This window comes from Monodon monoceros, unplaced genomic scaffold, assembly GCF_005190385.1.
Source record: "Monodon monoceros isolate NGI ecotype Baffin Bay Population unplaced genomic scaffold, NGI_Narwhal_1 Super_Scaffold_18, whole genome shotgun sequence".
NCBI lineage: Eukaryota > Metazoa > Chordata > Mammalia > Artiodactyla > Monodontidae > Monodon > Monodon monoceros.
The window spans coordinates 35,840,887-35,852,763 of record NW_021703774.1 but is presented as its reverse complement, the minus strand read 5'-3'; positions in this window follow the sequence as shown (position 1 = coordinate 35,852,763).

Below are 11,877 nucleotides of genomic sequence, written 5' to 3'. Positions count from 1 at the left end.
CAATGGCAAGTCAAGGATGTGGGTGCATCGAAAAATGATAACAGCCAAGCCTTCGAAGCTGGGACAGTCCCCAAGGCAAGTCTGCTATTTCCATCTCAATTTAGGGAGGTTAAAAAAGCATCTTCGTCTCTCACTAGAACAGCAGGTTCTGAGCAGAAAGTACAGTCTTTGTCCCCTACAGCAAAGGGATTCTCTAGGATGTGGTTCCAGAAGAAATTCACGGAAGGGACTGCTTAATCAGGAATTAACTTTGCTATTGATCTCAGTGGTCAGGTGATGAGCAATGTGGTGTAAATCAAACCCTTGACCCACAGACCGAAAGCATAGCCCATATGATTACTTTTTGCACAGCTTTATTAAAAAGAACACTGCACACTTCCACGGTATGTTTCATTCCCAAGACCCATATAAGTCATAAGTCCCCGCCCCATTGCCATTTGCTTTCAGAGCAATAATATGCTCTAGCACGCCAGAACTTTGTCTTGCCTGCTAGCCTGAGGTGGCCCTGGAGCTATTAAAAGTCTCTATTCATTGCCCCAGTTTCAGATGAATTTGCTTAAATGGTGGTCTATTTAGACCTCAGACATGAAACTTCTGTTTTTACTGGTGTGATGCAGAAATGGCTGTGGTGAAATACTTGAGCTAGAATGAGGGAAGTGAATGCTCGGGCCATCTGTTCTCCTGAAGCACTGTGTGATCTTAGTCAGATGCCTCCCCATGTCTAGACTTCAGTGCGTCCCCATGTAAAACAATTAAAGCTCTTTCCACTTTGATGGTGAGGATCATGTTCATGGAATCCTGATACATTTCACAGGAAGGTTTAAGATAAATGCAAGATACCATGATGAATCATTTCAACGGACCCTAGGGAAGAAGCGGGATGGTAAATAACTGTCAAATCTTGGTAAACAGTTCAGACAGATGAGGAGCAGTGATGCCTTGATGGGCAGGTCAAGGACAAATGGAGAGGGGGTAGAAAAGGGAGGAAGGAGCGGGAGGGAGCTGGAGACACTCATTGCTGGGCCACCCAATACTAAGAATGGCAAAGTTTGAAAACCTTGTCTTTGTTCCGGAAGGACTTGACGAGCAAGACTGATTAGCTGTAGAATATCATTTAAATCTCCTCTTAAAGCAAATCCAAGTCTTTAATCATTATCTCCCAAACCACCAAACAGCTCCAGACACACACCAGCCTCACTGAGAGACTTGTCAAGACTGAAATAGTAATTCACAAATTCGCTAAAATTCCCTGCTCCAGCGAGCAGTATGACAGCTCCAGCGACCGCGGTAACATTTCTATTCAAACTGGCTTTGGAGCCGAAGCTATAAATATCCTTGCAATATTTCCTGCTTCAGAACATAAAGACAGCTTTACAGCACTGATAAAATAGAAATTGCTTTCTCTCTGAGGTCTTGCTGGAATTTTAATGTCTGTTTTGCAATAAAGCAGATCCTACACAATTTGATTTGAGGGAAAGAAAACAAACTGTCTAATTTAGTTACAATAATGACTCTTGTATTGTTTGCCCTACTTGCTTCTCTGGCTGCTGGGCTGTTAAAGTTTGTAGCGTTGAGCAGAGGGGCTGATTTTATGATAGTATTAAAATGGTTTCTTTATTATTTAAAGATACATTGTCTTCATCCCTCCTCACCACAGTGCAAGAAAAAACAATTTTTGAAGGAGAAATAGAGAGAAGAAAATAAAGTTTACGTCCCTTAATAGGGCTTTGTGAAAGTTGCTTGTTAGAACTGTAAAGCAGTTGACCAAAGATGACATGAATTTAAAAGGCTTTCGAAACGTAAAAGATCACAGCAGCTTTAATTATTCCATACATGTTACACCAGTTCTTGTTAGTGCCTTCAAAGCTGAGCAAAGCTTCTTTAAAAAAAAAAAAAATCCATATACACCCCTCTCCTTTGTAGATTACATGATGTAGAAAGAAAAAAAAAACAACAGAAATTTGTGTTTGCACACGGACTATGTGCTGAGGGCATAGGAAAGTGGGGTTAAGAACAAAAGCTAAGTCAGAAAGAGAAAAACAAATACCGTATGCTAATGCATATATATGGAATCTAAAAAAAAAAAAATGGTACTGATGAACCTAGTTGCAGGGCAGGAATAAAGAGGTAGACATAGAGAATGGACTTGATAACATGGGGTGGGAGGGCGAAGCTGGGGTGAAGTGAGAGTAGCATCGACATATATACACTACAGAATGTAAAATAGTTGGTGGTGGGAAGCAACAGCATAGCACAGGGAGATCAACTCGGTGCTTTGCCATGACCTAGAGGAGTGGGATAGGGAGGGTGGGAGGGAGGCTCAAGAGGGAGGGGATATGGGCACATGTGCATGCGTATGGCTGATTTGCTTTGTTGTGCAACAGAAACTAACATGGTATTGTGAAGCAATTATACTCCAATAAAGATCTATTAAAAAAATAATAAAATAAAATCTGCTAATTCAGAAATTGCTTGATAAGATTTAATAAAAAATAAAGGTAAATAAAATAAAAGTTCCAAAAAACAATAGCAAAACAAACAAACAACATAACAAACAAATAAGAAGCTAAGGATAGAGCAGGCTGTCTGGGGACAAGAATTAAATGATTGAAGGGAGGCAGGGTTTGATCAGGTGGTGATTAGAAGTATGATTAATCCAATATCAGACTTCTTGGCTAAGGGTTAAAGTTCAATTAGTGTTAGTTAGGTTTGGGGCTCCCAGGAATTTATCTTTGTACTGAAAAAGAATCTCTCCCTATGTGAAAAGCACAGTGACTCCATACATCCTCTAACTGCCTTATCCAGGGTATCTCTCCCAGGTCACACAGCCCCAGGCAAAACCATGAAGTAGACATTCTCTTCCACAAGCTGCCTCCCTTCTTCCTTTGGGCACCTTGAAACCACACAACTCAGATTGGTACTTGAGCCCACCATCTTTTAATTGAGATCGCATACCTGGCCTCAGGACTTGCTGAAGTTCAGGTTCTTTATGTCACATCACAGAAAGAATTCAATGAGAGACAAAGTGATAGGTAAGAAATGGATTTGTTTAGAGAGATACACATTCCATAGACAGAATGTGGTCAGTCTCAAAAGGCTAGAGCAGCCCCAGGGCACGGGGTTGTCTCAGAAAGTGAGGGCAGCAGCCATGGGAGAACATACTCCACAGAGTGTGGACCATCTCAGAAGGCAAGATGCCTCAAAATATGAGGTGGTTAGTTTTTATGGGCTGCGTAATTTTATTGGCTAATGAGTGGGAAGATTCTTCCAAATATTTTGAAGAAGAGATGGAGATTTCTAGGAATTGGGCCGCCAGCCATTTTTTGGCCTTTTATGGTTAGCCTTGGAATTGTCATGGCTCCTGTGGGTGTGTCATTTAGCTAATGTGTTACAATGAGCATATAATGAGACTCAAGGTCTACTGGAAGTCAAATCTTCTGCCATCTTGGACCCAGTTGGTTCTAACCAGTTTATGCCTATCCAAATGGCTCAGTCACTCTTTAAGTGTTGTGATCTGCTCGCTTCCCTCCTACTTCAGTCTTCTCCCCTTCAGTTGCTTCTCCTTGCTCCGTTATGCTTATAATAGATTGCCTTTTCCCCTTTGGTTTCTCAAAACGTCCCATTTCCTTCCATCCAACCATTCCATCTATCTGTTTCTACATCCCAGTATCCTGATATACCAAAAATTCTACCCTTATTCTAAATCTTTCAGTGCTTTTGTGGAGTGTGCTTGACATTACAGACCCATGAAATCTTTGGCCCAGAAGGGAATCGGGCTTGTGTCTCTCCTTTGGTTTTTTAAACTGTATTCTTAAGACCCTTCAGATTTCACAAACATCTCTCAACAACTGCCTGATAGGAAGGGGCTGGGTGCTACAGTCCTATGTCAATCACAGCCCCTGCACTTTTATCAATTTAATATAAGGAGGACTCATTTTTAAGGTGTTCTGCCATTTAAAAATGTTTGAAAGTCATTATTCTTGTCTGAGTTTTCATTTTGCAAAAGAGAAAACTGAGGTTCAGGGAGGGAAAATGACCACCCCTTTTCTCATAGCTGAATAATGGCAGGGTGGGAAGGAGAATTCAAGTAGACTTACTGTTACAAGTGACAGGGTAGTGATCTCTAATGGACTAATTCATACCAGAGTGAAAGCACTATTATGATATACTATCCATGTTAGGGATAGTTAATTAAAATAAAAATGTTAATAAGTGATTATAATGCGGCCAAAACCAAATTAATTAATTTTTAAAAAAGAAAAGAAAATACAAGGCTTGAAAAAAAAAATAGAATTACCATATGACCCAGCAATTTCATTTCTGGGTATATACCCAGAAGAATTGAAAGCAGGGTCTTGAAGAGATATTTGCACACCTATGTTTATAGCAGCATTATTCACAATAGCTAAAATGTGGAAACAACCCAAGTATCAATTAATGGATAAATGGATTTGATACCGAGCAGGCCCCTGTGGGGCTCCTGGGCACAAAGCCTTTCTGTGTCCCCCATTTCTTTGATTACAGGAAATAGGCTTCATTCAGCCTGTATGACCTTCCCTGAGCTCTAACAGGCAGATGCAAGCAGTTGTTAATTAGGGAAGGAAGGGGTTGTGAGACAAGGGAGAAACAAACAGTCAAGAGAAACAATAGTGCAGCCTTGGGGCAAGGTTCTATTCCCCATCAGGGGAGACACACAACAATATCTTTGAGTTGTTTTGCAGATACTGAAACCCCCTCCAGATGGGAGAAGTTAACCGTTAAGGACGGTGTGCTGCTCAAAAGCATGGAGACCCCAGATGGGTTGGAACCAGATGCTGACTCCCACTTACCTCACCACCAACTAACCAGAAGAATGTCCACGAGCTGATCATGCCCTCTTTGAACCATTACTATAAAATTTCTCACTACCCTCTCTGAGTTGGGACACACAGTGTTGTGGGCATTAGCCCTCTGTGCCCCCCTTTGCCTGGCAAAACAATAAAACTATTCTTTCCTACTTTACCTAAAACTCTGTCTCTGAGATTTAATCCAGTGTTGGGATACAGAGGGCTGGAGTTGACTTCAGATTGGATAAGTAAATGTGGTATATACATATAATGGAATATTATTTTGCCTTAAAAAGGAAGAAACTTCTAATACATGCTACAACATGGATAAACCTTGAGGATATTATGCTAAGTGAAATCAGTGACAAAAAGACAAATATTGTATGAATCCACTTATATTAGGTATTTAGCATGGTCAAAATCATGGAGAAGGAAAGTGGAATGGTGAGTGCCAGGGCTTGGCATAGGGAGGAATGGAGAGTTATTATTTAGTGGGTACTGAGTTTCAGTTGTACAAGATGAAAAGAGTTATGGAGATGGATTGTGGTGACGGTTGCACAACCTTATGAATATATTTAATACCACTGAACTGTATCCTTAAAAATTGTTAAAATGTTAAATTCTATGTTTTAAAAAATGAAAACAAAAATGTGGTCTGAGGAAACCTCTGGAGTCTCTGGACTCTTTTAGAGGGTCTGTGAGGTTGAAACTCTTTTCATAACAATAATAATACATTATTTTTCACTGTCTTGACATTTCCAGTGATGGTACAGAAGCTATGGTGGGCCAGCTATTGGTGCTTTAGTATAAATCAAGGCAATGTCACCAAACTGGACAAGCAGTTATTGTATTTGTTCACACTTACAGAAGAAAGAGAGAAAGGGGAAGAGGGAGGGAGGAAGGAAATAACGAAGGAAGAAAAAACAGAAGAGAGAAAGGAGGAAGGGAGGAAAGGAGGAAACCATTTTAATTTAAGAATGTTCTTGATGATGCAGTAAAAATACTAGTTATTTAAAATTACTAAAAGTACTAAATCTCAACCCTGGAGTGCACATTTTTTAATGGTAAGTGTGACAAAAGGAAAGTACATATATAAAGCATGTAAATGCATACCAAAATACGATGGTGCCTCAAGGCAAAGCAATTTGAGTTTTAAACTGAATTTATCACTCCTTTCATGAAGCATCATTTATACTAGAGTGAACTACTGACCAACAAGCAATGGTCATTGAGACTTGGATATCCAACAGACATTTCTGAGAAAATGAAAGAAGTAAGCCTGTCACTTCTGAGAAAACTGACAGTAATTTTTGCCAATAATATTTGTGCTTTCAAACAAAAAATTAGAATTCTGGAAAACTTGTATCTGTCACTGTATACTCGACGGCTTCCCAATATTTAAAGACTTTTTTTGATGAGATTTGTAGTGATATTAATGAATGAGTTATTTTTGATATTGGATAATGAAATATGCCAACATTTGGAAGATCTGCATTATTCAAGGAACCAATATTTTCTAAATGACTAATGCATGTTGTTACAAAATCATGCATGGGTAAAAAATCCATTCAAAGCACAAAAGAGACCGATGTATTTTGACGTAGCAATTCATTGATATGGCTTCATAATTCCACACGGCAACAAATCTGTAAGAATCACTTATTGAGTTTCAGTGTAATGTCAAAGATAAATATCCACAATTATATGACAAAGTTATTAAAATACTGCTCCCTTTTCCAACTACATATATGAATGAGGCCAATTTTTTTCATATACTTCAACCAGAATAACATATCACAACAAGACTGACTGCAGAAGAATATGTGAAAATATAGCTATCTTTTATTAAGTCAGAGATTAAAGAGATTTGCAAAGATGTAAAAAATGTGATTTTTCCCACTCAATTTTTTGTTTTTGTTGTTGAGAGCAAGAGATTTGAGAATCGCTGCTGTAGGTGATTCAGGAGACTTTTAAATGTCCCCCACATTTCACTGACTATGGTAACAGGATATCCCACATTTTTCATTAATTTTCCTGAGGACTACTCTAGGTGTCCTGTTATTTAATCCTTACTTAAGTCCCTTCACACACCAAAGCTTAGCCATGGAAGAAAATTAAACATTATTAGGCAGAGGCTTCTTAACTCTGGTGGCTTCTGAATCCCAGGACCCATGCATCCCTCCTTTTGCTGCTCTGGTCTGTAGCCTCCACTTGTTTTCCTGAATAAAGTTTCTAAGTGTTCTGGATGCATTTGCAAATCCCATACAAGCCCACTCATTGCTCTTTGTATTAATACATCTACGTAGATGGAGCTCTACATGGAAATTTTAAAGAATATGGAAGGATAATCTTTCTGGGAAACTTTGCTTCTGGAAGAAATAAAGCACAACCCAGAGGACTCAGCATGAGAAAGAAAATACTTTGAATTTTAAAAAAAGGTCTTCATTGATCATTTCTAAAGGCTTTTACCATCCTGTGTAGGGATTCTAAGAGAGGGCAGAGAAAATGGTCAGACTCCGTGATGGGAACTCTGCACCACAAACAAAAACTTCTTCTTGGTTAAATCATTTCAGGAAGTATATTGTGTGTTATTGTGAATAAAACACAAGTCTGGATATTAAAAGATATTGGTTCAAGTCCTAGCTTTATCACCCAAGAATTTTGAGACCATTCAATATATTTTTCACAGAACATGGTAAAATTCTTTTTTTTTTTTTTTAACATCTCTATTGGAGTATAATTGCTTTACAATGGTGTGGTAGCTTCTGCTTTATAACAAAGTGAATCAGTTATACATATACATATGTTCCCATATCTCTTCCCTCTTGCGTCTCCCTCCCTCTTACCATCCCTATCCCACCCCTCTAGGTGGTCACAAACCACCGAGCTGATCTCCCTGTGCTATGCGTCTTGTATGTTCTGAGTGGTGAATACAAAAACCACTGGACTAGGAATATTAGGGAATACACACCAAGTGTTTGGCAATGTTCCTAACACATGGGAACTGTTCCATTGGCAGGATATTAGTATTTACCTTTGCATTAATGTTAGTATAGGATATGTGCTGCTAGGAAAACTGTTCATTGTTTTGAAGCTTTTTTTCTTCATTTTTAAAGTGGGAATCGCTGTGTTTCCTAATTGATCCCATAAAGTTGTGAGGTGCTGTGAAAATTGGATAGGATTGAAGAGTCAAGATGCCTGTATTTTAGTCCCAGCAAATTCATTATCAACCAGCTGACCTTGGGGAAGTTATTTTTGTGGTCACTCCCTTAGTTTCTTCAACTGTATACCAAAGGGGTTAGACCAAATAATCTCTCAGTTTCTATCCAGCATTGGTATTCTTTGTCTAGAATCTCCTATGATCCCACAAGGGTTAAAACTCTTTCCTAGATTACTTATATTCAGGGAAGAGCTGGGTCTAGAACCTAGAACTGTCTAGTTTCTGCATATATACAGGATCATTATGTTTAATGAGGTGTTCCAAGGCAACCTGAATGTCTGAAACACTCCATCTCGGTGACTCATTTTTAAACACCAAACATTGAAAATATGAGGTTTCTGTATAAAGTGGGAAAAAAAGTATTTTTTAGTTAAAAGAGGAAGGGAGCTACTGTCTCCTGAGGACTAGCTGTCTGGCAATATTTCAAATACTTCTTAGTTCCAATGGGTTGGAAATGCCACAACAACATTCGTCCCGGTGTCATTTTCTTAGTTCCAGTCCCAGTAGCAATCAAGAAGTGCAGGGGAGTGTGGCAACAATGAAAACAAGAAATTAATCAATCTCTCTCCAACTGTACTGAATGGGGAAACAGTGAGACCAAAGCCAAGGCAAGATTATATTGAGAAACAGAGATGGAATATCTGCTCTATGTTTTATATCCATTTTATTAAAATAGCATTGGAAATTGAGTTATCTAAAGAAATAAAAACATACATTCCTTTGGAGCTTAGATAGCTTTTAGTTTTCATCCATCACTTGAAACAAAATCCATGTCTACGTTTATCTTCTATATGAACAATGAATCAATCATTTTTTATTGAATGTTCCTTTCCTCTTTGCCATGGTAATGACCAGTTTCTGCACAGTTGATCAGATCAACCAGGCTATTGATTTCATTTGGTCATTGAAATGGTCCCTGACTTAGGTAATTTCATGTTTTTTCATCTTATAAATGAAAATCATGCTCACCTAGTGTTTCTAAAAATATGGGCTATAATTTTTCTGTATCAAAATCATCAGTAGTGCTTACTATAAAGTTAGATCCTAAGGCCCTCTCTCTAGTTCTTCTAAATCAGAATCCCTGAGGTTGGGGGTTCAAGAATCACCCTAGGATTAACACATTTCCCGTGTGATTCTTCTAAAGGTTACCAATGTCCTAACTGCTAGACCAGTACCATCTTTGCATCTTCGTTCTACTAAAACTTACTGCAACGTTTGTCACTCTGGACTACTTCTTCCTTCTGGAGACTTTCTCTTCTTGATTTCAGGGACACTGAAATGTCCTCCTTCCAACTTCTATGTGCCTTCCTTTATCAGTCCTTCCCTTCCTCTGGGTCTCAAAAGGTAGGATAACTTGGCTGACAGTCCGAATGTGATTATGCCTGAAAGGAAAAGGGTGGTTCCTTTCCTAAAATCAGGGCACTGTTGACAAAGAAAAGGAGAGTAAGTACTGGATAGGTAAAAACCAAGGTTGTCCACTACTGTACATGTCTATGCCTTTTGAGATCCTTGTGATCAAGAGCCATTTGTCATTTATATCTGAATCCTCAGCCCTTACTGTAGTGCCCACCATGTAGGAAGTTTTCATTGAATCCCTGGTGAATTAATGAATGAATAAATTGAATAAACAAATGTCACAATTCTAATTTGGGGGGTACATAAGCATTAACATTGCTATTGAGATAGTTTCTTAGTCTTAGCTCTCTCTAATCCATCTTCAGAACCATCTTCAAAACAATAGATATTAATCATCTTTAATCTTCTGATTATAAACATTAAATGGCTCCAAATATAAATGTATGCCATTGGAATACAACCCCCTCCTTCCTGTGTTCCCAGTCTACCTTTTTAATCTCAGCTCCTAACTTTCGCACACAATTCCTTATAGTATAGCCAAGCCATGCCATTCTTCCTTCTATGAAGACTTTACACTTTCTTGCTTCTACACATTGGCTTATGTAAATCCATCAAGCATAAATGATTTTTCCATCTTTGACAGAAAAACAATTCTATTCATCTTTCACATTATATTTCAGAAGCTACCTCTACAATCTATAGTTATTTAGTAAGTTCCTTCTAAGTGGAAGTCACAGAATCTGATATTGCAAACAGAAACAAAGACTTGTCCTTTGCTCTTCATGACCCCTGAGTTTAGGGGTTGCTTTATTAGGTAGACCTCCCCCTCCAGGTTTTCATCTCAGCATGTTGCTCCTCTGTGGTTTAGCTTAACACATCCCAATCTGTATTTAAACAAAAACAAAATATAATTAGAACAAATCCTATTCCTATGGCTAGGCTGTAAGCTTTTTAATGGTACAGATCTAGTGCCTTATAGCTTTCAGGCTCTCAGAATGTTCATAGTAGTTTCTCAACAAATACTTGTTTCGTGAGATTGGATTTAATCTTTCCTAATCCCTTTATGAAGATTAGAGGTGAAGAGAGTGAAGTCCAGAGAGAGTAAAGGACCTACTCAAGGTCAAATAGCTAGTTCATAGCAGAGCCCAAACTAATACCTTTGCTTACTTAAAAAATATATATATATATTTAAAAAAAGTTTTATTGAAATATAGTTGATTTACAGCATTGTGTTAGTTCCAGATGTACAGCAAATTGATTCAGTTATACATATATATAAATATATGTATTCTTTTTTAATATTCTCTTCCATTATAGGTTATTACAAGATATTGAGTATATAGTTCCCTGTGCTGTATGGTAAGTCCTTATTAGTTACCTATTTTACATATAGTAGTGTGTATATTTTAATCGCAAACTCCTAACTTATCCCACCCTTTCCCCTTTGGTAACTGTAAGTTTATTTTCTATGTCTGTGAGTCCATTTCTGTTTTGTAAACAAGTTCATTTGTATCAATTTTTTTAGATTCCATATATAAGTGATATCATATGATATTTGTCTTTCTCTGTCTGACTTACTTCACTTAGTATGATAATCTCTAGGTCCATCTATGTTGCTGCAAATGGCATTATTTCATTCCTTTTTATGGCTAATATTCCATTGTGTTTATATACCACATCTTCTTTATCCATTCCTCTGTCCATGGACACTTAGGTTGCTTCCATGTCTTGGCTATTATAAATAGTGCTTCTATGAACATTGGGGTGCATGTATCTTTTTGAATTATGGTATTCTCCAATACCTTTATTTCCTTGACATGCTTTCATTCAAGTTCCCAACTTAGTGTGAGAGAGGAGACCTACTTTTGAGTTCCAATATTTGTCCTTATCACATCGCATACTTATATGTTACATTCTCATTGCCTTCATGTTTACGGACAAACTGTTAGTTTATCCTCTTGCTAATTCCTTTTCTTTCTCATGATTATTTTCATGATTTCCTCTGGACTTCTTTCAGCTCTGTCACACATATATATCTCTTTCTGTGTACATCAAGGTTACAAACAGTATTCCATCTGTGGTCAACACATGATTTTGTACACAAAATAATAATATTTTCTGTGCATTTCCAGTATCCTTTCAGATCGTGCCCAGGTAATTGCTGGTCTTTTGGCAGCAACAGCAGCACATGGAGTATTTAAGGCAATGGATGCAAGGGTTCCAACATTCCTACTCTGGATTGTAACAGGTAGTGAATCCATCATCATACAAGCATCCTCTGTTTTTATTTTTTTCTCTAAATGCATTCCCTACACAAGCTCATACTGAAACTCACAGACTAGATATCTGCTTGGTCTCACAGCCTGTAATTTACTCACCTTGGCTTGGTGTATTACTGCATGGAAAGGTTTAGTTCCATTTTCAAAATAATTATTTTAGAAATAAGATACATGCCAGTATCAATATCCTAGAGGT